General features: G+C 40.8%; 1 protein-coding gene across 4 annotated transcripts in view; it reads left to right on the top strand.

Annotated features, from left to right (window-relative positions):
- The first annotated feature begins 3798 nt into the window (after positions 1 to 3798).
- The window catches only part of FOXN3 (forkhead box N3), a 485408-nt gene continuing 462108 nt past the window's right edge, over positions 3799 to 27098 (top strand). For all 4 annotated transcript variants that reach the window (XM_017524545.2, XM_017524549.2, XM_017524548.2 and 1 more), the window contains exon 1: positions 3799 to 3920. The gene's annotated coding sequence lies outside the window, so the exon portion shown is untranslated. The remainder of the gene's footprint in view (positions 3921 to 27098) is intronic.

Genomic DNA, 27098 nt, shown 5'->3' with positions numbered 1-27098 from the left:
CCCTGTAGAACTTATTCCTCTGTGTGTGTGTGTGTGTGTGTGTGTGTGTGTGTGTGTGTGTATGGTGGAACAGATAATGAATAACAAAAATGATAAGTAAATAGTGATGTATTAGAAAGTGGTAAGGGAAAAGGAAGAAGGAAATAAGCAGGATGAGGAGGAGCAGGAGACACTGAGAAGAGAACATTTAAGCAGAGGCTAAAGGGAGATAAAGGGGTTTGCCACGTAGAAATCACAATCACGCCCAGACCCCAGTGGCCTCTGGATCCAGCTGAGCTCTTCAGCAGAATCTGTGGACACCCTCTCATCTGAAACCTTCACTTTAGCCTCGCTGCTCCCCAGGCAGTGCCCTCGCCTGCAATCTTCATCCCCCGATGGCTTTGCCAGTGCCTAGGGTATCCTCTCCAGTGGGGACTTCCTTCTCTCCACTCTCGTATATATCTCAATGAAGTCACCCAGAAACTAATCCCAGCAGAGAGCCAAGAATGTCCCCACACTGGATAGTTAACAGGAAGTGGCAGCGTTACCTGAGGCCAGGGCCTAGAGTTACCTGAAAGAAGCCTCAGCCTGATGCAGCCACTGCTAGAGATGCCATCAGAGGCAGGAGTGACACACCAATGTCCCCTGGCTTCTTATCCTCCACTCCTCCAGTGCCCCTCCTTGGCCATATCCAGTCACTGATCAACTGACCCAAGAGTCTGTGAAACTCAGCTTGCCAGAGACAGCTCCTAGCAATACAGAGCAAGGGGCAGGCCTGGAATGGCTTAGAAGACAGCCGGCCCAGGACCGGGACAGTTGGTGTTTGAATACAGAGCACCAGTGATTTGAGAGCTTGTTTGGAGGTTCTAGCAGGGGGGCACAGTTACTTGTATACCTTTGACCAAAGACTGGTCCTCCCTTGTCAGGTCATCCTTTTGGATGGAGGACGCAGCTTCAGGAGGGATGCAGATGGAGCAGTGAAGGAGAAAGGGGACACCTGCCTAGCCAGCCAGATCAGCTGAATCAACCCTGGAGATCAATGGGGTGACAGATGTCGCAGCCAGATTGCCCTCATATCCCCAGTGTCATGGTTTTACTGCTCTGCTGAGACCACTGCACTACAATTGTTTGCCTGTCTGTGGGCTCCATATGATGAGGAGTGCCTGAGAACTTTAGTTTTTCTACCCAGAGCCTAGAACAGTACCTTGCTCAACATTTGATACATACACAATTAGATGAATGGATGAATGAATGAATGAATGAATGACAGTTTCTCCCGACCGGTACCTCTTCTGGTGTGCTCTAACTTTGAGCTAGAGGTGAACTGAGCTCACCACCAGCATTTATTCTCATCATTTGCTCCTGGTGCTGAGATTGCTTTGAGCCTAGCATTTGCAACATTTGCCAGCCACATGGATGGTGTGACTATAAAGTAATTAGACCAGTTTTCAACAAAGGGATCAAATGAATTCATCAAGTAAGTCTTGCCTTAATCCTTCCAGTCCTTCTAGGGAAGTCATATGCATTTTCCAATGATACGGCCATGCCTAGCCCTGTCCTTGTGAATGCACAAGGAAAGGAATGAATCACTTTTCAGAATGAAATGTTTCGTTTTTTTTTTTTTTTTCAGTTAAATGTCACCCAGCCCATGACCTGGCTGGTATTTAGGGACACATCATCAGATAAGTCACATTTCCTTTTGGCACAGAGGAGGAGGAAGGGGATGGCCACACACAGAACTTTACCAGGGGTGCAGGAGGCCTGAGAAGGGGTGTCCTGGAGACCCATCAGAGTTCCAGGGGTCACCAAGTCTGGACAGAGACACCTGGATCCCACTAATAGGCCATCTTGTATCTGAATTTCCAGAGTTTTTGAGGCCTTTTGGCGCTGGGACTGCTCATAGAAACCCAAGTTCAATTTGAGAAAAACTTACTCCTCCTGTGCCAAATGGAGTCAGTTCTTAATTTCTGATAAAGAGCAAAAGACGTATGGGGGATGAGGCATTGCTCAGCCTCAGAGTTTGAAGTTTTCTGTCTGCCAGGTTGCCCTGAGCAGCTCCAGGACAGAAATCTGACCACTGTGGGTGGGTCTTCCTAGCCATCTTTCTCATTTTAGCGGAGACTAACGTATTTCCAACAAGCCTCCTATTTCCTTACTGGTCAATTGCTGCTCTGAGACAGGTAAGAAATGATGGCTAAAGAAACCTGCCTGTGTTTTTTTGTTTCAGATACTTCATTTTCTGCAGTAGTTACAGAGAAATAGTTGGGAGGCCAGGTGATGCACTCAAAAAACAGGGATTGTTGGAAGCAGAGATAGGATGGGATTCTAGCTGCTCTGCTCACCAGCCATGTGATTTTTGGACAAGTCACTTTACCTTTTGGGACCTCCACTTCCTCATTTGAAAATTGCAGATTATTGTATCTGATTTCTCCCAGAGGTGTGGTAAAGATCGCAGGAGATGTATGTGCAAGTAATTTAAGATTGACAAGTGTAACATACGACAACTAGTTCTTTGCATGGATATAAGGCATTAGAGAAAGTGCCTTTGATGTTTAATTAATACTAAAAATCTTCCATTACACTTGTTTAGATAAAATTGGAAAGGGGGAGGGCAAGAGTACTTTTCAAAGGGACGTTTTCTGCTTCAAAAATAGAAATCAGAAAGCACATATTTGATTTTCCTTATGGTGTAAACCACAGTGCCATTGTTATTAGCAGTTCTACAGAATTGTGACCTTCAAACTTGGTGATATCAAAGACTGAAAGAAAACTCCCAGTCTTGAAGGCTTTCAAACAGGCTTTTCAAACTAAAGCACTTTTATTTTGAATTAAGGGCTAATAGAATTGTCCTCTTAAATGAGCACTTGCAAGATTAAAAGTTGCTTTCCAGGTGGGCTGCAGTAAATGAATGTGCCGAGAGGTTGCCGAAAGTCCTTTTGGGGGCAAAGGAGGGGAATCTGATTTTCCCCTTTGTGAAAGAGAAACCTGGAATTTACAGTCTTCCTAATTGTACAGGAGCTGATTTGTGTATACATCTAGGATCATCATTTACTTTCAGTTTACTGAATTTGTGAATTTTCGCATTTGTTTTAATTTGTAATTAAGTTTTCTCTATGAGGCACACCATATGCCACCATTAATTCTTTCTCGTTGATTTCTTAGGAGATACATGAGTGCATATTTTGATGCAATTTTTGAGGTCTTTTGAAAATCAAATGACTACATGTTTAGCCATATGGGGCTTTGTTATTTAAAAGAGCATATTATAAAGTAAAGAAAGCAAAATGCAAAAGGGCCTGTCAACAGGGGAAAAATATTGGAAAAAACAGTTTAAAACGTTTTAAATACACACATTTTCAACCTTTTTTCTTTTTAGCGTTATATTTTTGAAACCTATCTTTATCGATCCCGTACCGTTCTCACCGTCTGTGAACCGCCAATGTCACCAGTGCACCGGACAAGCCCCTCTCTGCCAGGTACTGCCCTGCTCTTACCCTGGGGCTGCAGATCCTGGCATCTGCCTTCTAAGAGTTCAGTGGGAGCCAAGGTCTTTCTTTTGAACATCGTGTGCCAGCGTTTGACATTAAGCTCCAGCTCATCCGCACGCCCCGCGGCCGCTTTCGCAAGGGGCCGAGGGGGTGGCGGCCTGGCCCGGGGACTCGCGGCGCTGGGAGCCGCCTGCCCTCGGTGCGGGCTGCAGATCGGGCCGCGAGGCGGGCGCGCGGCGCGCACTAGGACCCAGCAGGGCTCCAGGCCCGGGTGGGAGCCGCGCCGCCGACCCCGGGCGGGCGCCGGGCGCAGGAGCCGGGGTTCCGGCCGCGATCGGCTGCAGCTCGGCCGGGAGACGGCGCGACCCGGCGGCGGGGCCACCCGCGAGTCCAGCGTCGCCGCAGCCCCCCAATGCGGCCGCGAGAAGCAGCTGGGGGGGCAGGCGATCGAAGGTAACGAAAATGGGGCTCATTTCCTGCCTCCTGATCTGCTCGGGTTTAGCATTGTCACGAGAAGCCCTCCGTGTTCAGGCTGCTGCATTTTGGGGCACCCTTTGATTTTTTTTTTTAAGGTGTCCGCCCCCCTATTTCCACCTGGTTTCAGATTGATTTATAGCTTGCAGCCCGTGTGGGAAAGATCCAGCCATGGCAAGTTGCTTATTTTCATTAGTTTTGTCTCAAAAGTAAGTTCAAAAAAAAAAAAAAAAAAAAAAAGTTTCTCAGGAATGTGTGGATAGTCGTTTTTTAAATTTTTTTTTAAAAAAATCGCAGACAAATGGATATTTATAAAAATAACCAAATAATTGATGCAATTCTGTTAATTATTTCTAGGGAAGCCCACTTCTGTGGGCTCCCCGGGCGTTACTTTTATTTTCAAGGAAGGAACGTGTTAAACGTGGAGTTTGTTTGGCTGGGCAGAGTTTACAGCATTGCTGTCGCAACTGTTTTGCTATCAATTATAAACAGTGTCAAATCTATGGGCAGTTTCAGCTTCTTTTCAAATACTGTAACTGGTTATCCTGATGTGACATCTACAGATGAGTTCCCACTGAGGGCAAGAAGAAGATTTCTCTTTTTGGAGAAACATTGTTTTGAGGGCAAAACCATGATTGCCGGCTGGGAAGGCTGAAAGACTATTTTTCATGCTTTGTTTATACTCCCGGGACGACATTTGGGGAAGAGAAATGTAATCTTTTCTCGGGAGCTTTTAATTGTGGGATTATTAATTTATTTAATTTATTAGTTTCAATTGGCTGGACTCGGGGAGCCCTCCGTCACAGGCTGTGCTTAAGGTGACACATTTGCTAGCAGTTGGGACACATGATTGCAAATGTAAAATGTGTCTCACCCGAAAGGACTGGTCTGCTGGAAGCTCCCATGTGGAGCTGTGGTAGGCAGGGTGCGACTGGCTCATTGAGGAAAAGAGGGAATCGTTTTCCTTAGCTAAGGAAGACATCCTGTTATATTCCTTTTGTTCCCTGTTTTTCATTGATCGCCGGCTCTGCCTTGGAGAGGAGAGCAGCTCGGAGGGTGCAGAGCTCCGAAGGCTGCACGAATGACTGGAGCCCACTTTAACTCTCACCCTGATTGGTCAGTTAGATTGAGACTTAGGAAAACAGTCACCCAAAACCTTCTTTTAAAATCGTGCTGTAATTTCAGCTTCGCCCTCTTGTGCACAGATTTCTGCAGGGTCGGTTTTTCATTCGGGTGCAGTTTGCTCGAGATACCTTTATGTTTAATTTTTTGTTGTTGTTTCTATCCAGATAAAGTAGGCCATTTTGGTGACAAATTTCTTTGCAGACGTCAGCTACTAGCTTGCATGTATAGATACAGCACTTTACAATACCTTCTCAGTGATTTCTGCTCGTAAGTTGTAGAATGCAAAGTTGTTCAACTTAGAATAATGATTCCTAACCGGTTTTGAATCCAAGTCGTTAAAAAGCACCATCAGTAGATGGATGCTTAACTGTATCATTACTTTGATAATTTAAGTGCCTGATGCATTAGCAGGTTTCATGCACTAAGTCTAAAACTGTGACAGTGAAAGGAAAAGACGACTAAAAGCAAACAATCAAAATCAGCCTGCACACCATTCTAAGAGATTGTGATGTCTGCTTTGAGGAGAATGCGTTTCACATCCAAGAAGGGCACTCTGCACCATATAGGAATATGAATTAGTAAACACTGTGAAATATTGTATGTGTAAGACAAACTGTAAAGCCCATGCACATCTTCATTTGAGCCTTTAAAGCGATTTCATTAAAGAAGTACTGTCCCAGAAGTTGTTAAACGTATAAACACTTTTCTGATTGGCTTAAAAATTTAGACACAGGAAGTGGATTGTATCTAATGACCGATGAGTGGAGACATGGTTGTCATGGAAACCGAGAAGAGTAACCCCACCCCACCCCCACTACACATACATACTCTACCATGACCACCACTTAAAAAGAAACAAAAACAAAAACAAAACCTGCGTGTCATCACAGATGCCTGGAGAACATGCTGGCTTCTGTGAGCTTTCCCACAGCATCTGCTGAAACCTGAGATCGTGCCTGTCAAATCAAGGTCATTTTACAACAACCACCAAAAATGTGGTCTCCTAGATTTCATAACCGTATTTTTATTAGAAATATTTGAGGAAAGAGCCTTACACCAAGAATGAGCCCTCAGGCTTACCTTGCATTTTGCTACCTCTGAGCTGTGCCAGGGAATGCTACGACAATGTATTTGAACACTTAATTGTGGAATCAAACTGATTTGTGTGTCTACTGTTAGAACAAGACTCTTCTGAGAGCCAGAAAGATTAGAATATTACTTGTGGATGACGAGTTATCTGGGGAAGTTATAATGAGGTGTTTGTGTTTATAAGAGGGTTCAAAGTTGAACTCAAGCAATTGAACTTATAGACCGGTGGCATTTTAGAACCCTACTCTAAGGCTGCATTTGTGTGTTGTGGGGGTGGGGGCTATCTGGTGGGGGGTGAAGGGGAGGGATGAAGATTTCCTGGTACTTTGGGAAATATAAAAGAGGGTGTTCTCTGAAGCCAACCAGGGAAAGGAAAATTCCTAAATGAAAATAAGGACTGTTTCAAAACTGCAATTATTATTATCCAGTTGACTTATAATAGAAAAGTTTCCCCTTTTGTGGATGGGGAAGAGTGCTTTTGTTTTTAGGATAATTGAGACATTCCCAATATCAAAATTGCAAATATTTCTAGTATCTTGGTAATGATTTCCATGAGGACTATAAAGAAAAAAGTTTGGAGACCTCCCCTCCCTTTCCCCTCCACCCCCAATCCAGTTCATTTTGCTAAGCAAAAAATAACCAAAGAGGCCCAGTGATTGAACTCTATAAATAATAAAGCAAATGCGTTTCTTGTATTTTTCTAATCTTGTTAATGGCAGTCTTCAAATTTTACATTCTTGATATACACTTAGAAATATCTTAAGTCATGACCATTTAAAGCATTGAATAGCTTTATCTTAATTGATAATGGCCAGTTTTAAAACTTATTCAATTAGCAGTTTGATCTTTTTTTAAAAAAAGCAGTAAATTTCCCTTGTTTTCATCAACTAATTTCATGGGGAGTGGGGAGGAGAAGAGTCCTAACTCTATTTTAATGTTTATTTAATATCCTGCATGTATGTCATAGAAATAAATACTTTAGAAGTTAAATATTTGACAACATGGGATTATGAAATGTATGCTAAAAAACCCAGATATTTAACTGATTGGGACTTGGTAAAGAAGATTAAGTTTAATGGCACAACTGGTCTCTTTTAGCAAGGATTTCCTGTAGGAGCTTTCTTATCTGCAAGTGTGTTCATTGGCAGGAAACATGTCAGTTGCTTGTTTTTACAAACTGAAGGAAATGAATGGGATTTGTTGGTTTCTCGAATCTACCTTCATTCTCTATTGTCTTTCAAATAGTTGGCTCAGAACACTTAATTTCTAAAGGGGCTTCGGAGGGGTACAATTCATTCTCTACAAACCTGTAGCATTTAGATTTCTTTCTTTCTGGTTTTGGAATTAGGAGAATGGATCATGGTACGATCATTTGCAACATATTTTACTAATACAAATGAACAAGGTGTTCAATAAAATTCCAATTCATTTTCAGTTGTCAGCTAGTTACTCACATACTCACTGAAGCTGCTGTTTTTGAATGGCTATGCCAAATTTCTAATAATTATTCGAGAGTACCAACCAAATGCCGGTGTTGATTTTGGATTAGTGTAGAGAGGTAAAGAGAAAGAGACAGCTTCATTCTTCTCATTGCTTATAACAAAAGGTCCATAAAGAATACATGTCAGCTATATAACAACCTTGCTGATAGCAAAAAAAAAAAAAAAAAAAAAAAAAAAAAAAAAAAAAAAAAAAAAAAAAAAAAAAAAAAAAAAAAAAAAAATCGAAATTGGGGATGGGTAGGCTAAATCCAGTATATAGTACACGTGAGAAAAACAAATTTTAACTTTGAAAGGATTTACTGTGCAGAAGTCCGGATTAGTTTTTAAATGTTGAAAATAAGTGTATTTAATTGCTTCAATTCCAAGATGTTTCAAATTCGGGTAGAGGAGAAAAGGGAAAGCTTCTTTAAAGGAAAATGAGTGCTTCCACCTCCATTTGCAGAGAGCAGCCTGGTGAGGGAGGCCAGGAGTGCCTGAGGGAGACAGAACCATTTATTGCAATGGTTTTCACACATTTTTGTAGAAATCATTTTTGTTTTATACTTAGCACCAAATAGAATCTTATGCAAGACCCTAATATATGAGTCAAATAAAAACAGAGCTACTCTGAGGGAACCAGGAGCCCAGAGCCTGCGATCGTCACCTGGGCTATGCCCAGGGAACACTCTAGAACCCAGTGCCGCTGTGTACACAGTTTGAAAAGCACTGCCTCTAAAATATTCTCTGAAGAAGACCTTGGGGAGTTGCTTGCAGGGCCCTGGAACCTCTTAGCAAAACAGAGAACTTTTTTTTTTTTTTTAAGATGGAGTCTCACTCTGTCTCCAGACTGGAGTGCAGTGGCGTGATCTTGGCTCACTGCAACCTCCGCCTCCTGTGTGCAAGCGATTCTCCTGCCTCAGCCTCCTGAGCAGCTGGGATTGCAGGTGTGTGCCACCATGCCTGGCTGTTTTGTATTTTTAGCAGAGACAGGGTTTCACCATGTTGGCCAGGCTAGTCTCAAACTCCTGACCTTGTGATCCACCCCCCTCAGTCTTCCAAAGTGCTTGACAATTTAAGAGGCTGCTTGAGTAGGGAAAAGATAGCAATTAGCGATGTAATACAGCGTACCTTAGGAAGCCTACATGCATATAGAAAAAGATGACTGACCACGAGCATGAAAGAGCCCTGGCCCAGTCCATAATGAGAGAGAGGGAAAGAATATTTTTAGGGGTTACTTATAAACCAGGGCTCCCTTTCCTTGCAAATAATAGGAACATCACATGGGGGTGTTTGAGATTAGTTGGTTATAATTTTGCCGGAATGCATGGTTTATTCTGTTACCACCTCAAGATCTCTGTTCTACCACTGTTATTTTATTAGTCAGTGAAAATAATTTCATATGAAGTGTCATTCATGAAATGAAAATTTGCCAAGCTATATAAATCTGCTTGGCAGACTCAGTAGTGTTTTGAGTGTTGAGTAAAATGATAACACACAGATGATATTTGCATATCATCAAATATATTCACATTATCTCCTCAATTATGAGATTGTTCTGAAATGGCAGTGTTGAGATCAGGCTCAGTTTTCCCCCTGACATCCCAGAAGCTATCAGTATTGAGGATTTCTAGGGGTGGCAGACAGAGGAATCCCCTTCAGTTCCACTCTTGATTTTCACAGTCACAAGATTCACCTGTGCCTGGTATGGAGGTGAGAGGTCAGCAGACTCTTCATTCAGGCAAACCATAGCAGAACTGTGCTTCTCCTGACCATGGCCAACCCCTCTGCATCATTTTCTCAGAGGCACCCAGTAGAGGAGTCTGTGGAAGTAGAAAGGACGGACCCTTCTGTACATTTTCCTGTTACTTTCATTGTGCTTGCCATGTTTCTACTACCTGCATGGGGTTAGAAATGATGATTAAAATAATAAGATTTCCAGGAAGCCACACATCTTCCAATAATTTGTGCTGGGGGAAAAAAAATTTATATATATATATATATATATATATTCTATATATATATATATATATATATAGTATTTCCTTTACAAAGAGGAAACTGGCATAAGGACCAAATAGTTGTCTGTGATAATGGTGAAATGATTGTGGTTAGCTATTGAATTGTGTTGACTGACGCTTTTCATGTTGAGGCTGTTTAAAGCTATCTCCTTCCTCCTTCCACCTGCATTTCAAAAAAGAATGAGTGTGTAACCAACAGAACCATCCCAGGGTGTGTTTATGATAAAACAGAGCAGGGCTTCTTTGGCAGTGAGCATTAAGCGCCCAGGTTTTGGGGGACTTTCTTTTTGAATGGAAGGATACATGCCAGTTACCAGGACCTTGCTGAAGTTGCTAACAGACGGCTTCTCCAAATGTGTGCCTAGTACCTTTGCAGATGCCACTTTCTTAAGGGTCAGAGAGTAGCAGTTCCCACTTGGAGAGGGATTTTAGTATATTATACAAGCTTAGATTTTAGATAATGTAAGAGTTTGTTTTTGTTTTTTGTTTTTGTTTTTGTTTTTTTTGAGACAGAGTCTTGCTCTGTCTCAAGAAAAAAAGGCAGTGGCACGATCTCAGCTCAGTGCACCCTTCACCTCCCAGGTTCAAGCAATTCTCCTGCCTCAGCCTCCCAAGTAGGTGGGACCACAGGTGCACACCACTATGCCCAGCTAATTTTTTGTAGAGATAGGGTTTCCCCATGCTGGCCAGGCTGGTCTCAAACTTCTGACCTCGTGACCCCACTGGCCTTGGCCTCCCAAAGTGCTGGGATTACAGGTGTGAGCCACTGTGCTTGGCCTTTTCTTTAATTTTTTTTTTCAAGGCAGGGTTTCATTCTGTCACTGTCACCCAGGTTGAGTGCAGTGGTGCAGTCATGGCTCACTGCAGCCTTGAATTCCTGGGCCCAAGCAGTCTTTCCACCTCAACCTCCCGAGTGGCTAGGACCACAGGTGTGTGCCACCACACCCGGCTGATTTTTTAATTTTGTAAAGATGGGGTCTCCCTGTGCTCCCCAGGCTGGTCTCAAGCTCAGCTAAAGCAATCCTCCTACCTAGGCCTCCCAGAGTGCTGGGATTACAGGTGTGAGCCACTGCACCCAGTCAGTTTAAGAGATCTCGTTGCACTCTGAAATTTCCTAATCAGCAAACTGAATACTTTTGCAGGCTTTAAAAAAAAACAATGACTCTATAATGACTATTTAATAAATTTTTTTTTTTTTTTTTTTTTTTTTTTGAGACGGAGTTTCACTCTTGTTACCCAGGCTGGAGTGCAATGGCGCGATCTCGGCTCACCGCAACCTCCGCCTCCCAGGTTCAGGCAATTCTCCTGCCTCAGCCTCCTGAGTAGCTGGGATTACAGGCACGCGCCACCATGCCCAGCTGATTTTTTGTATTTTTAGTAGAGACAGGGTTTCACCATGTTGACCAGGATGGTCTCGATCTCTTGACCTCGTGATCCACCCGCCTCGGCCTCCCAAAGTGCTGGGATTACAGGCTTGAGCCACCGCGCCCGGCATAAATTTCTCTAAATTAAGACCATCATGTTATTTCTTGTGACTAGATTTCGCATTTAGAATGGCCTCTTGACACTTTTGGGGAAGTGTGGCAGTATTGGGTGATACAGAAAAATCACATCACACTGGCGAGGGGCCTTCATTTATCAGATGCTGCTCTCTACAGTATTTTTTTTGCGTCTCATATTAACTTAGTAATACTGCTAATATCTAATGAGAATATGCATTAATGTCCCATTCTACAGATGAAGAAACCAAGGCAGCTGTGTTCCCAGAGTCACACGTTCTTTGGTACCTGACTACTAATATTGTTCACCATCAAGTTTTCTGACTCCAAATCCCAGGCTTTCTGCTGAGACTGACCATCTCACAACTGTACCTCTGTTTCTGTCCCAGGCTTGAAGACTTCCCCCGCCACACTTAAAATGGAGTTCCCTTTGGGAGGAAAAATGCAGGGTGGGTTGGGGAATATCTGCTGTAATTCCCGCTAGAAATAGGATTTTGCTTCTTGACATTCTGTGTTCTCACATGTGACCATTAGTGATGGCAGGGGCTTTTTGGGTCCCTTGTCAGTGATTATTTTTCTTTATTTGTCTTTACCTTTTGGCTTTCTCTTCATCTACCCCTGAGTACATTTACCTACTTGGTAAATGCAAAGTCCTAATTCCAGAATTACCCAAAGATTATACCCAGTCTAACTGCTGGCATTAGGTCTAACTCACAAAACAGATTTCCTAGACAACACTCACATTTACATTTGGTCTGAAAGGCTCAACAAACTCAGGTGTGCAGATACAGTGACATGTCCTTGATTTCTTTCAGAATAAGAAAGAACTGGCTTAAGTCAGCAGATCAGCAAGCTATTCAGTGTCTTCTTTTTGGGGCTCCCTCATGCCCCTAAATCATACAGAGTCTACAGAGACCAAGTTAGGGTGGGGTTCAACTTGATTTTTTCCTCTAAGCAGGAGCTCTGCTCTTGCAAGAATATAGGGGGATCTTGAAAATTAAATCATCAACTGGGCATGCCACTGTGCCTAGTATGTGTGTGACCAGCTAGAACTAGCAATAGAACAGATGTAGACATTCTCAGTCAAACATGTGTTCACTAGTTTTCTAATTCTCTTAAAGAGTTCAGGTGACTGATCAGAACTTGATGGAACTAATTAATATTTCACAAGCCTGATTTCACTTATTTCACATGTATGAAATCATTTTAAAGAATTAATCAAGGGAAATCCCAAAGACATATGCACAAATTGGGGAAACAAATCATCTGCACGTTCATTCAGTAAGCAGTTATTGGGCACCTACTGCATACCAGGAACTGTGCCCTATGATAGGGATATGAGGGTGAAAAAATCACTCCCGGACAGACTATGACCTGTTCTGTAACTCTAATAGGCTTCTTAACTGGAAATATCCCCAAATGTGGCTCTTTTGAAGTTCATCTTCTGAGCAGATATAGACAGATTGAAGTACCACCCTCCTGAGCTGGTTCCTGGAGATATTAAGCCTTTGGTTTTAATTTAGAAACAGACCCTGCAAGGAGGATTGAAAGGTGGAGAGTTTACTTGAGAGACTGTCCCAGGAAGATACCAGTAGGTGCAGGACAGGGAAATGAGGAAGGGAAGGCAGCCAATAGTGAGTTATCCCATCAGACCCCATTGTGGGCGGTGGAGTTTAGCCACACTGGGGCACACAGGGCACCTTTGCCAGCCACGCTGCTTTCGGTTATGGGTTGAAGACCGCTCTCAGGGGGTGTTGATACCAGTACTTGAGATCTATGAAAGCTGTCAGAGTAGTCTTCAGCCAGAGAAGGTTCTCAGGACTTCTTGATGCCATTGGTAGCAGCTGGTGGTTGGGCTGGCATGCCCTGAGATGGTAAGGCCTGAAAGCCACGTGGCCAGGCCATCAGCAGCTTCTGTTACCACTCTTTACTCTTCAGCTCTTTCTACAGTCTTAGAACGACACATGTTTTAGAATAATCTTTTTTTTTTTTGAGACTGAGTCTCTCACTGTCACCAGGCTGGAGTGCAGTGGTATGATCTTGGCTCACTGCAACCTTTGCCTCCCAGGTTCAAGCAAGTCTCCTGCCTCCACCTCCCCAGTAGCTGGGACTACAGGCATGTGCCACTACACCCGGCTAATTTTTTTTTTTTCTTTGAGACAAGAGTCTCGCTCTGTCACCCAGGCTGAAGTACAGTGGCGAGATCTCGGCTCTCTGCAACGTCTGCCTCCTGGGTTCAAGCGATTCTCCTGCCTCAGCCTCCCGAGTAGCTGGGACTACGGGCGTGCGCCACTATGCCCGGCTAATTTTTGTATTTTTAGTAGAGAGGGGTTTCACCATATTGGTCAGGCTGGTCTCGGACTCCTGACCTCAGGTGATCCACCCACCTCGGCCTTCCAAAGTGCTGGGATTACAGGCATGAGCCACTGCGCCCGGCCAGAGTAATGATTTTTAATACTCCCTTCAACATGAAGATCCTGGCAGAGTGGTTTTTTAGTCTGAACAGTGGGAACAAGAGGAGTGCCGGAAGTTCAGAGGTTAAACATTTAGGCAGAAATTATCCATAAGAGCCCTCATTTTTTCTCCCTCGGTTACAACCATTATCCTTACTTCTCGGGCTAGAAAACTTGGACACCCCACCCCCTCGTTTTACATCCCATATATCTAATTTATCACCAGGGCTTCTTGTTACTTTCTTTGAAATCCACCCCCTGTTCACCTCCACAACTTTCATGGATGCTTCACTTCAAAAAAACTACAGGTAACCTTGACCATGCTCTGGAAGACTTCTGTCTCTAAAACTGTCTTGAAATACGGGCTTTGAAGCTAGACTTTGTGTTCTCAGACCTCCTCCCTGCCACCTAACAGCTGTGTGACTTTAGGCAAGTTACTTGTCCTAAGACCCAAGTCTTAAGTAATATTTCCATAAGTAATATGGAAATAAAACTCAGTAATGTGGAAATCCTGAAAGGATTATTAGGAGGGCTAAACCGTGAGTCCCTGAAAAGCACTCGGCATAGAGCCTGGCACAACTCAAATGTTTGTAGCTATTTTTATTGTTACGTTGTCAATGTTGCTGTCTGTGTTCCTTGTCTACTAAGAACCTTGATGTCAGCCTGGGCAACACAGCAAAACCCCATCTCTACAAAAAATACAAAAATTAGCTGGGTATGGTGGTGTGCACCTGTGATCCCAGCCACTTGGGAGGCTTGATGTGGGAGGATTACTTGAGCTTGGGGGGTTGAGGCTGTAGTGAACCATGTTTATGCCACTGCACTCCAGCTTGGGTGACAGAGCGAGACCCTGTCTCAAAACAGAACCTCGATGGCTTTTCATTGCCTGGTCTACCAAGTCTCTCTTTTTCTGCCTAACTTTCAAGTTTGTTTGTTTGTTTTGAGACGGAGTCACTTTGTCACCAGGCTGGAGTGCAATGTCACAATCTCGGCCCACTGCAACCTCTACCTCCTGGGTTCAAGTGATTCTCCTGTCTCAGCCTCCCAAGTAGCTGGGATTACAGGCATGCACCACCACACCTGGCTAATTTTTTGCATTTTTTGTAGAGGTGGGGTTGCACCATGTTGGCCAGGATGATCTCGATCTCTTGACCTCACGACCACCCGCCTGGGCCTCCCAAAGTGCTGGGATTTCAGGCGTGAGCCACCGTGCCCGGCCTCGAGTTCTTTTATAATCTTGCTTTACTTATTTGACGGCTTAGAGAATGCCCCAGAATCTAGTTGATGTCTATTCACTCCTGAACTTGCTGTGGTCCTTCAAGCTCCCAGCCTTTGTGCATCTGGTTCCCTGGCTACAACCTTCCTCCTCCATATTGTACAATTACCACCTTGATTCACTGGAAAACTCCATGTGTAGAGGAAATACAATTTGTTAATTCTCTCTACAGTGAGCCTTCCTCCCCAGCACACACCCACTGATCGTCAGAGAAAGATTAAGTTTGGATCACACCCATCAAAAAACTTAGTTGGCTCTGCTAATCCAAACAGTTCCTTAAGATAATTTGAGTTTTTCCAGGGAAACAACGCTCATTCCCTCAGGTTGTCTTGCCTGCCCATCCCCAGTTCTTTGCCTAGGATAGTGTGTATGGGAAGGAATGTCGACCTTGCCCTTTTGTTTACTTGTTATGAAAGAGGAACAAACTCAGGGTTCGTAGGCTCGGTGGCCTCTGCTCTTGGAGGCAAGGTTTCTTGCCTTCTGGGAGCAGCTTATTTAGCTATACTAGCAGTTGAAGTCTGTGGTTTTATAACAGGTGGTCTAATCTAGTGGTTTTCAAAGACCCACAGTAAGATGTAGACACATTGTACACCACATGTATAGGTATGCTGTAGATAGATGAAATAAAAGTTTTTGTAAGATAGCATGTATGGTTGAAGCATACATTTTACAAGATTTTCTCATTCTTGCTACACTTAATCCATATTGACCTACCCTATTCTATTTTAGTTAAGAAAAGAAAGATTGGATGGGTTCCAATAAGTGATGCACAGTTTGCAAAATATGTCAGTCCCGTCGTCCTCTTGGCTTTATCAGAACCTCTGTGGCACACCCTGCCGACTTGGACCCACCTCTGTGTCCATGGGCAGCAAACTTGAGTCTTTTTTTTTAAGACAGAGTCTCTCTGTTGTCCAGGCTGGAGTGCAGTGAGGCAATCTCGGTTGATTGCAACCTCCATTTTCCTGGGTCCAAGCAATCCTCCTGCCTCAGTCTCCCGAGTAGCTGGGATTACAGGTGTGCACCATCATGCCTGGCTCATTTTTGTACTTTCAGTAGAGATGGGGTGTTCACCATGTTGGCCAGGCTGATCTTAAACTCCTGACCTCAAGTGATTCGCCCACCTCGGCCTCCCAAAGTGCTGGAATTATAGGCGTGAGTCACCAGGCCTGGCCCAAACTTGAGTCTTAGCCACTTCCTCCATCCAGCCACTGACCTGGTGGTCTTTGCATGGGGTCCCTTCTGCTGGCCACAACCGACCTTGAGGCATGCTCACTGCTCTCCAGCATCTTAATGCCTGTTTGCAAAAATGTCTGTTTGCAAAAGCGCTGTGCCGGTTAACATCCTTACCAACATGAAGTCTCTATTGTTTCACATTCTCGCTGACATTTAATATTGTCAGACTTTTAACATTTTTGCCCATTTAGTAGGTGTGAAATAATCTCATTTTAATTTTAATTTTCTTGGTTATTAATAAGCTTAAGCATCTTATGTTTATAGGTCATACATGTTTCTTCATTTGTTTATTGGTCATATATGTTTCTTCATTTGTGAAGTATTTGTTTGCGTGTTCTATTTCAGTCTTGAGTCCACCCAGAATTGTTTTTTGTATATAGTGTGAGGTAGATATATAGTTTTATTTTTATGCTACACACATACTCTCCAAATTTTGCGCATTTATTAGATACATATGTTCAGGCATGAGAAGTCCTATAATTCTCTTTTCTTATCAAATTTTTTTTTTCTTTTTTACTGGCTTCAATGCTTAACCTTGATGTTACAAAATTTTGGTATCAATGTTTTTCTATCCTAAAATAAGTCAGAGAGCTTTCCTGTTGTTTGGAATAGTCTGCATAAGACTAGAATTATGTATACCTCCACACAGTGGTCACCTGCTGATAGGAGTCATCTATTTATCTGGAAGTGGTATTTTAGGAAGATTTGCAACTATTAATTCAATTTATTTTATAGTAAGACTAATCTGGTGTGCTATTTCATTTTGAATCCACTTTAGCAATTTATGCATTTCTAAAAATCTGTTGATTTCATCTTGGTTTTAACTTTAGGAGGCATAATGATTGTTTATAATAGCCTCTAATTACTATTTTTAATCTCTGTGCCATCACAGTTTTTCATTTGTAATATCTTACGTTTTCTTGATCAGTATAACCAGAATTTTGTTACTGTTATTAGTGTTTTCCAAAAAAATTTTAGTTTCTTGGGTCTTCTCCATGGTCCCTCTTTCTGTTTAATATCCTTCTTTTTTTTTTCTTTCTTTTTTTTTTTTTTTTTTTTTTTTTTTTTTTTGGAGACTGGATCTAGCCCGGCTAGAGTGCAGTGGCTCAAGTAGCTGGGACTATATGGGACTATTGGTGTGCACTACCACACCTGGTGAGTTTTTCACTTTTTAGAAGAGATGAGGTCTTGCTATATTGCTCAGGCTGGTCTTGAATTCCTGGACTCAAGTGATTGTCCTGCGCTCTCTCTCAAAGTGCTGATATTACAAGTGTGAGCTACTGCATTCAGCCTCCTTTTACTTTCTGCTTGTATCTTTATTCTTCTTACTCTTTTGTGTCTACTAGAGTATAAAACTTTTATTTATTTATTTATTGAGACAAAGTCTTGCTCTGTCATCAGGCTGGAGTGCAGTGGCGCAATCTCAGCTCACTGCAATCTCTGCCTCCTGGGTTCAAGCGATTCTCCCGCCTCAGTCTCCCAAGTAGCTGGAACTACAGGTGTCTACCATGCCAGGCTAATTTTTTGTATTTTAGTAGTGACAGGGTTTCACCATGTTGGCCAGAATGGTCTCAATCTGCTGACCTTGTAATCTACCTGCCTTGGCCTCCCAAAGTGCTGGGATTACAGGTATGAGCCACCGCCCAAATTTTCATTTATAGTATGTTAATAAAAACATATTTTTTCTAATAAAATAACCTTTGTGTCCTGATATTTAAGCTGTATCTTTTATATATGACATGTAGCTAGTGTTTTTGTGCAGTCTGAAAATAATTATCTTGTATCTGAAATATATAATGTATTTATACTTATTGTAATTACATGTATATTCTAATTTAGTTCTTCATTTTATTTACATTTTTTATCTTGTAACTGAAATATATAATGCATTTCTATTTATTGTAATTACATGTATATTCTAACTTAGTTCTTCATTTTATTTACATTTTTCCTGCCTCTTCCGTATTTCTTCTTTTTTTTTTTTTGAGATAGAGTTTCCCTCTTGTTGCCCAGGCTGGAGTGCCATGGTGAGATCTCGGCTCACCGCCACCTCCGCCTCCCGGGTTCGAGCAATTCTCCTGCCTCAGCCTCACGAGTAGCTGGGACTGCAGGTGTGACCCATCACACCCAGCTAATTTTTGTATTTTTAGTAGAGACAGAGTTTCACCATGTTGACCAGGTTGGTCTCCAACTCTTGAACTTGTGATCCGCCTGCCTTGGCTTCCCAAAGTGCTGGGATTACAGGGGTGAGGCACCGTGCCCGGCCGCTCTTTTTCTTTCTTGCTTTCTTTTGAATTAATTATTTTGTCTTATTTTATATATTCTATAGTTTGGAAGTTTTATACTCTATTATGATTCATTTAGTGATCCTCTAGATAAGATATTTCTAGATCCTTTTCTAGTGGTTCTTTAGAAATTTTAGCATGCATACTTATCAAGGCCTAAAGCCAACTAGTATCTTTCCTCTCCTCCCAAACAGTGCACGGACCTTAGACCACTTTACTCCAATCCCTGCTCCCCCAATTTAGGTTTCATTTTTGCCCAGTGTTTTAGTTTTATCTTTTTTTTTTTTTTTTTTTAATTTTATTTGTAATCTCACAGATTACTTACTATTGTTTTAAACCAGAAACGGTTTTGCAGATTTACCCATATGTTTACTACATTCTTTGCTTATAATTCCTTCCCCTAACCCACCCACTTTATCACTTCTTTTAGATTTCATTTAGTGAGGATAAACTGATAGAAAACTCTTTCAGCTATTGTTCATTGGAAAAATGCCCATTTCTCCCTTGTTCTTAAAATAGAATCTTGCTAGGTATAAAATATATTTTTGCCAGATATAAAATTATGGTCATTTTTTCTCAGGATATTAAATATGTTCACTTGTTTTCTGACTGGCACTGTTGAGAAATCAATGCTAAGTCCTGTTGCCATTTATGTTGAAGATGTTTCTTCAGGAGTAACTTATGACTGTTTTTAAGATGCCTTCTTTGTTTTTGGTGTTTGGCAATTTTATCATAAAGTGTTCAGATGTCAATTTATTTTTATGTGTTTATCTTGCTTGGAGGTTTTGGGGCTTTATGACTTTGTAGATTGGCTTTCTCACCAGAACTGGAAGATTCTCAGACTGTTATTCCTGCTCTATGCTCTTTCTCATCTAATTCCAGGTTTCAAATTAAGCATGTTAAACCTTTGTTCTGTCCTTTCTATGTTTCGGCTTCTCTGTCGTCTTTTCTATCTCTATATTTCTGTGTGCTGCAGTCTAGATAATTGGGGCAGTCTCTTTCTCTGGGTTTCTGTGCCTAATCTATCTGATCTAGCTCAATTCTTATGTACTTGTTCCTCTTATCTGTTTAAACAAAATTTTGTGTTCTGTGTCTAATAATTTTGAAATTTGAAGTCTTTGTTGGCCTGGTTCTCCTCTCTATTGTTTTCACTGGTTGTTGTTCATGGTGCTGTGTGTGTGCGTGTGTGTGTGCGCACGCGTGCGCGCATGTGTTTTGTTTTGGAAACTTTATTAGTGGGTTCTTTATCAGTGGGTTGGAGTTGAAAGTGAGTTTCTCTAGAATTTGCGTTTGTTTGTGCCAGGTTCCTGGGATCATTACCAACCTGCAAACCGAGGACATAAAATTCTCAACTTGAGGTTTTGGGGACAAAACATGTAATCAATTTGTCCCGTAAACTCTTGCAAGGACTACCTTGTGGTTACATATTTTTAGTAAAGACTTTTCCCTTTCTACTCAGCACTTATTTTTGAGACAGGCAGTTTAAAGTCCTGTCTGTAGCTGGATGCCTATTACACGCTCTACCTTGGTGGCCCTTTGTAAATGTCACCAAGTTTATCTGCTTTCCCCTGTGTCCTGCTAAGTTGTAAAAACAGAAGCTCAGGTTCTCCCACTTTGTTAAATGCTTTCAAAGGGAAAACTAACATAACTGTTCTGTTCTGAGTGTGCCTTATTTTTGTGTGTGAGCTCATGAATATGTTTCAAGCTATTTTTGAGGAAATATTTTGTCCAGCATTTTTGGTTGTTTTCAGTAGGAGGATTGGACAGGTAATTATTCTGCAATCCCACCAGAAAAGAAACTTACATCCTTCTTTCTCTTCATATTCCTTCTTTAATAATATTAATATACCCTGAAACACATGAATGCCTTTGGCCAACTAGCGTACAGATCATATGTGTAGAAAGCAATAGAGAAAAAAGTATATTCCTTATTTTCAAATTATTACTTCCTTCTGCACGTATTCAGGAGTATTTTAAGTTCCAACATACTAGTTGAGGTAATGCTGGCTTCTTTGACAAAACCAAAATAATGTCATGAATCAAAACAATAGAAGTTTGTTTCTTACATACCCCAAATGGGTGACCTGCTTAGTGGATACCTCTCTTTCAGGTTTTAGAGAGCCAACTACTTGGCATTTTAGGACTCTGTCATTTTCAACCCATGGCTCCAAGGTTATGGTGCTCATTTGGATCATATTAGCAAAAAAGGAAGAGCACGTGGAGGCTCATGAGTGGCTGGTTTTTATTGGTAAGGCCCAGATGTGGTGTGGTTCCCCCCCACCATCCATTAGCTAGAACTTGGCAAGGTGGCTACATCTGATTGCAAGGGAGATTGCTGGGAAGGTGGCTTAGGTGTTTGCCCAGGAAGAAGAAGAAACAGGTTTGATAAACAGCTAGTCCACCTTTGTCCCATATTTCCTCTTGGAAACTTCATCCACCCTTACTTTCACCTCTCTGAGTTCTTACTTTACTTAAAAAGAGCACTATCAACCTTAAGATTTAATTACCCCAAGTCATTTTATGTTTGTACAATCTAAGTCACCAACTGTATAATACATTCCTTGAAGGTGTGAATGTTGTGCTGGACTTTTGAAAATGTCACCTACCATTCAGTTTTGAATGGACAGTGTGCTTTAAAAAAATTAAGCCTCTGAATGAAGGAAAATGTTCTTGTTCTAAGGAGATACCTACTAACATATTTAGGGATGCAGACCATATTTATGGTCTGCCTCTTACTCATTGTATTATTCCTTCAGGTTTTCTTTCTTTTACTTTCCTTTTTTTTTTTTTTTCTTTGGAACCAGGGTCTTGCTCTGTCACCCAGGCTGGAGTGCAGTGGTGCGATCTTGACTTACTGCAACCTTCACCTCCCAAGCTTAAGTGATTCTCCCACCTCAGCCTCCCCAATAGCTGGGACCACAGGTATGCACCACCATGCCCAGCTAATTTTTATATTTTTTGTGGAGACAGGGTTTCCCCATGTTGCCCAGGCTCAGACTTTCTTTAGGTTTGAAAATTACCAAAATAAAAATTTGGAGAAAAAGCTCCATCCCTGAAGGGGATTAGAAGAGACCCTACAAACAATAGTGGAATTTCCATGGGGCATCAGATTAGTCTGTCTCAGTTGTTTCTTCTGAGATGTTATCTTGAAATGAGATGTGTTATCTTAAAATGAGCCCTTTCTGCTCTATCTGAATTGTTAGGAGAATTCACTTACTCCACCTGGAAACATTTGTTGAGGTCTACACAGTGCAAGTACTATTGAGGGGCTGGGTGTAGGGAGGTAAGACCCTGCTCTACGGAGGATTAGATGAAGGAGTGTAGACAAACAATGGAGAAGCAGAAAAAAGAAAAAAGAGAGACCTTGCACTCATTTTTTCTTTGGTTTTAGGCCTTCCGTAGGGAGGCTGACCTGTCTCTAGGCCAGTGTTTAGCAAATCAACAAGCAGAGGAGTTTAGCTCTTGAATATTCCCCAGGGCCATAGATAATCTCAGCTGAACCTAGGTTATTGGCCTCAATATCACCTTGGACTTGAGTTTCACTCAGTGCTTTGTTGCTAGGCTCAGTGTTTTCAATGCCTCATTTTTATTTTCTGTTGTTACTGGTCTTAATAAATGACAATGGCATATGGACCTAAGTTAAATTGTGGAATCATATTTTGTTTTCTTTTCATTGAGTGGTTTTCTTTCTTACCGCAGTGTACTATGGATGGGAAAACACACTGGGCATTTTAGTAACTCTAATCTATTATCCACTTGCTAGGATGCAAATACAATGCATGTGGCAAATTACTTTATATGCTGATAAAGCCTGTGTTTTGGAGAAAGTTGGAATGTTTGTATCCAAAACATTGTTTTGAATCAAGCCATCTAAAATATGCAGATTAAGAATAGGAAGTGATATCCTGAATAACATCGTCAAAATTCCAGGAAGGGTCAGGCTGCAAAATACAAGACATGGTGAGTCTATAATTAGGCATCAATGCTACTTTATTTGATTGAGCATCTCCCTGGGCTTGGCTCTGGCATTAATCAGAGAACAGCTCTCCAGCCCAAAAGAGTTCACTTAAGAAGATGACCCAGGAGGCAAATCTAGCTCTCTCAGAAGCCAAGACGGAGCAAGCCCTTTACTTATTATGCTGTTTCCTTCATGAAATAAGGGATAGAATTTCTGCTAAATGAGAGTATAATACAGCATTTCTAATAAAATAGAAAAGGGAACATGGTGCAGTGCTCTTCTTGCGAATTGTACTCACTTTCTTTTCAAGTCAAAGCCTTCTCTATTTTTTTCAGAAAAAAATTCTCTCTTACTTGAAGGAGTTTCCAAAACTACATGAATTTACCAAGTCTCAGCCAAGGGCATTAGTAGTATGTAGGGTCCAGGAACTAGCAGGCTGTAATAGTTAACTCCCTCTGTTAATGCAATGAGCCCCTGAGTAGTCTCTTTTCACAATGAGTAAGGGTTTACTTCTGTCCTTAAAACCAAATATTCAGTCACCACAAAGGGAAGAGACCAGACCTCCATATTCTTGATGTGGCCAATGTGATTCTTAAATTGATTTATTTTTGTTTAGGCAAAATAAAAATTTGAAAAACATTTATATTTTATTTGCCCAAAATAAAAATTTGGAGAAAACGTCTAGGCGCGGTGGTTCACGCCTGTAATCCTAGCACTTTGGGAGGCTGAGGCGGGCAGATCACAAGGTCAGGAGTTCAAGACCAGCCTGACCAACATGGTAAAACCCTGTTGCTACTAAAAACATAAAACTTAGCTGGGTGTGGTGGCGTGTGCCTATAATCCCAGCTACTCAGAAGGCTGAGGCAGGAGAATCGCTTGAATCTAGGAGGCAGAAGTTGCAGTGAGCCAAGATTGTGCCATTGCACTCCAGCCTGGGCAAGAGAGTGCGATTCTGTCTCAAAAAAGAAAAATGGAGAAAAAGCTAAATCCCTAAAGGAGCTTAGAAGGGGCCCTACAAACAACAGTGGAATTTCCATGGGGCATCAGATTAATCTGTCTCAGTTGTTTCTTCTGAAATGTTGTGTTGAAATGAGCGCTTTCTGATCCCTCTGGATTCTTAAGAGAATTCATTCACTCCATGCATTATTATTGGGGTGACCATACAGTTTGACATGTTTGTGATAGATTTGTTGCATGCCTACTGCCCCTGTGTAATCACTAGTAGTATCTACTTTCATTTTTAAGAATATCCTGGTTTGATAAATTACGGTCACCTAACTTACAGTAGTAGTGCATATATTTAGCAATAGTAGGTCAGGTTTGTTCTGATCAACTCTTCTGCTGAGAAAACCTGCTCAAAATTAAAAAGAAAAAAAATTCAGTTTGGAAAAATTGGAGAGCCATCAAGGCAATGGGGACTTGTGGAACCAAGATCTGGGTTGGTGGGGTGAGTAAGGGGTGGTGGAAAACTCAGAGAGGTGAACTGTGCTTTTGAGTTTTATCTTCTTGAGAAAAATTTCAGTTCAAAAAGTAGAGGCTAAGAGATTAAGAAACTTAACAGAGCTTTCAATGATTTCATGAGGTTGAGGGTGTGGTAATTGTATTTAGGTCCTATGAAGGAGCAGAAGCCCTAGTAAACAACCTAGGCTTTCATTGAGAACCCTAAGTCTAGGAGAATCAGAAATAAAATATAGGTACTGAATCCAAATCCCAGATAATTTCAGATTAGTGCCCCTAGCCTGGATGCCTGCCGGAAGCTACAGTAAAAATTCTCTTTGGAGGAAGATGCTTTTCCCAGAACCTCATGTCATCACTATAGTTTTTCATGTACTGTATCTCTCAGTCAGTAGAAATAATAGACACATGAGAAGACCAGATATGATTAAAAAAACCAATAAAAATAAGCAAATTAGATATACCTACGAGAGATCCAGATCATAGATTAATCAGATATGGTCCCTACAATAACTGTGATTAATATGCTTGAAGAATGAAAAGATAAGGTTGAAAACCCTGCCAGAGAACTGAAAATTGTAAATAAGACCAAATGGACCTTCTAGAACTGAAAAATACGATTACTGCTGTTAAAATCTAAATGAGTGAACTTTTTCGGGTGATGGAGAGGCCCTAAGATTGCATTGTGGTGATGGTTATGGTTGTATAACTGAATTAATTAAACCATTGAATGTACACCTACAATGGACGAATTTTATGGTATGTAAATTATACTTAAAAAGCTAAGCTTTCAAAAACCAAATGGATGGGTTCAATAGAGTAGATGCAATTGAAGAGAGAGTTAGTAAACTAGAAGATAGAGCAGAAGAAAATAGTAAAGATAAAGCATTTACAGGGTTTCAGTTGGAAAATAAATATCAGATTGTGAAAGACATATTAAACATGGTGGAAAGGCCTAATATACATGTAACTGGAGATTCAGCAGGAGAGGAGAGAGAAAGTGGAACATAAAAATAATTGGAAAAAAATAGCTGAGATGATTCCAAAACTAACAAAGTACACAAAGCCACAGAATCCAGAAGCCCTAGGACACCAAGCAGGATAAATACAAAGATTCAAAATAGTAAAATTTCTGAAAACAAAACCAAAGAGAACAACATAGGGGCAACATGGTAACTTTTATAAAACAAAAACAAAGAGAAAAGCTGAAAAGCATCAGGGTTGGGGAGTGGTTACCTCTTATCTTTAAAGGAACAATAAGACTGACACCTGACTTTTCAACTGAAACAGTAGATGTCAGAAGGAAATGGAATACTATCTTCAAATTGCTGAAAGAAAACAACTATTAACTATAAATTCTATCTCTACCAAAAATATTTTTCAAAAATGAAGCAGAATTAAAGATATTAAAAAATTATCATTAGACTGAGCATGGTGGCTCATGCCTGTAATTCCAGCATGTTGGAAGGCTGATGTGAGAGGATTGCTTGAGCCCAGGACCCGGGCAATGTAGTGACAACTTGTCTCTATTTAAAAATAAATGAATAAATAATTTTAAACAGTCATGAACAGATCTATACTAAAGGAAATATTCCCTAAAGAGTATTGTTTGGACAGAAGGAAAATTATCCCAGATCAAAGCTCAGAGATGTAAGGAGGAGTGAAGAGCAATCGAAATAATTAGAATAGAAATAAGAAATAAGTATTGATTGTATAAAATAATAATTATGTACTGAGGAGTTTAAAATACGTAGGGAATAATATACACTGTACAAGTAGAACATAAATCTAAAGAAGTTAATGAAGTTAAATTGTTCTAAGTTCCTTGTAGTGTACAGGAAGTGATAACCAAGTTGTGTTAGTCATTGATAAGTTAGGATGCATGTTTTAAACTCTAGATAATCTTTAAAAGAATTATGGCAGAAAGTATAAATAACAAGCTAAGAAAGAGGGAAAATAGAATAATAAAGAATACTTAAGAAATGCAAACAAAGGTGAAAAATAGGAGAAAAAGGATCCTAGAATAGGTGAGAGACAAACAAAAAAATAGTAGGATAATAGATTTATATCTAAATATCAGCCATTCTATTAAAGATAAATTGACTAAATAGTCAACTTAAAAGTCAAAAGATTATTAGACTGGATTTTTAAAACTATGCTTTAAAGAGACATACCTTTCTTTTAAACATACAGAAGAGCCCGATATAAAAGAATGTAGCAAGATATATCATGCAAAAGAAAGATTACATAGCTAACTCAGAGAAAGATTATAAGGCAAGGAATGCTGTTAGAGATAAGGGAGATATTTCATAATAAGAAAGATTCAGTTTACTTATACTGTGCTGACTTGAGCGCTGTCTCTCGCTCTCTCTCTCTCTTTGTCTCTCTCTCTCTCATACACACACACAATTATAAGGCCTGCAAGGAGAAATACAGATATATATATATAGTTAGAAATTTTAAAGTACCTCTCTGTAATTGATAAAATCTAGAGACAATTAAAATAAGCAAGGATATAGAAAATTTGAACAAGGTTAATTTACAAACATCATCCACTTATAAAACATTGCACCCAACAAATACAGAATAGACGCTCCTTTCAAGTACACATAGAATCTTTGCCAGTGTTCTCTATTTGGTGAGTCATAAAGCAACTCTTAACACATGTCAAAGGATGGAAATCATAGAGCATACTTTCCAACTACAGTGACATTAAGCTAGAAATCAATTACAAAAAAAAATAACTGAAAAATTTCCATATGTTTAGAAGTTAAGCAATCACAAATCAAAGAATAAATGGCAATGAAAAGTAGAAAATATCTGGAAATTAATGACAATGAAATGTGACATACCAAAAATTGTGGAATGCATCTGAAGCGATGCCTGCAGAGACATTTAAAGCCTCAAATGCATATAATAGACAAGAAGAGAGGTTTAAAAATAAATAACCTAAGCATTAATTTCAAAAAGTTAGAAAAGAACAACAACTAAATTTTTTTATAGAAGGAAGGCGACAATAAAGATGAGAGAAAAAGTAACGAAATAATAATAATAAAATACTTACCTTAGGGATAATCAACAGAGCCAAAGACTAATAAAATCAATAAATCCTGGTGAGACTAATCATGAAAAAATAGCACAAACAATCAATATTAGGAATGAAAAGACGGTATAATTATATTTAAAAGATAAGAGAAGGCCGGGCGCGGTGGCTCAAGCCTGTAATCCCAGCACTGTGGGAGGCCGAGGCGGGTGGATCACGAGGTCAAGAGATCGAGACCATCC

The sequence above is a fragment of the Cebus imitator genome, unplaced genomic scaffold, assembly GCF_001604975.1.
Source record: "Cebus imitator isolate Cc_AM_T3 unplaced genomic scaffold, Cebus_imitator-1.0 Scaffold34, whole genome shotgun sequence".
NCBI lineage: Eukaryota > Metazoa > Chordata > Mammalia > Primates > Cebidae > Cebus > Cebus imitator.
The sequence above is the reverse complement of the archived record's forward strand: the minus strand, read 5'-3'. Positions and strand labels throughout refer to the sequence as shown.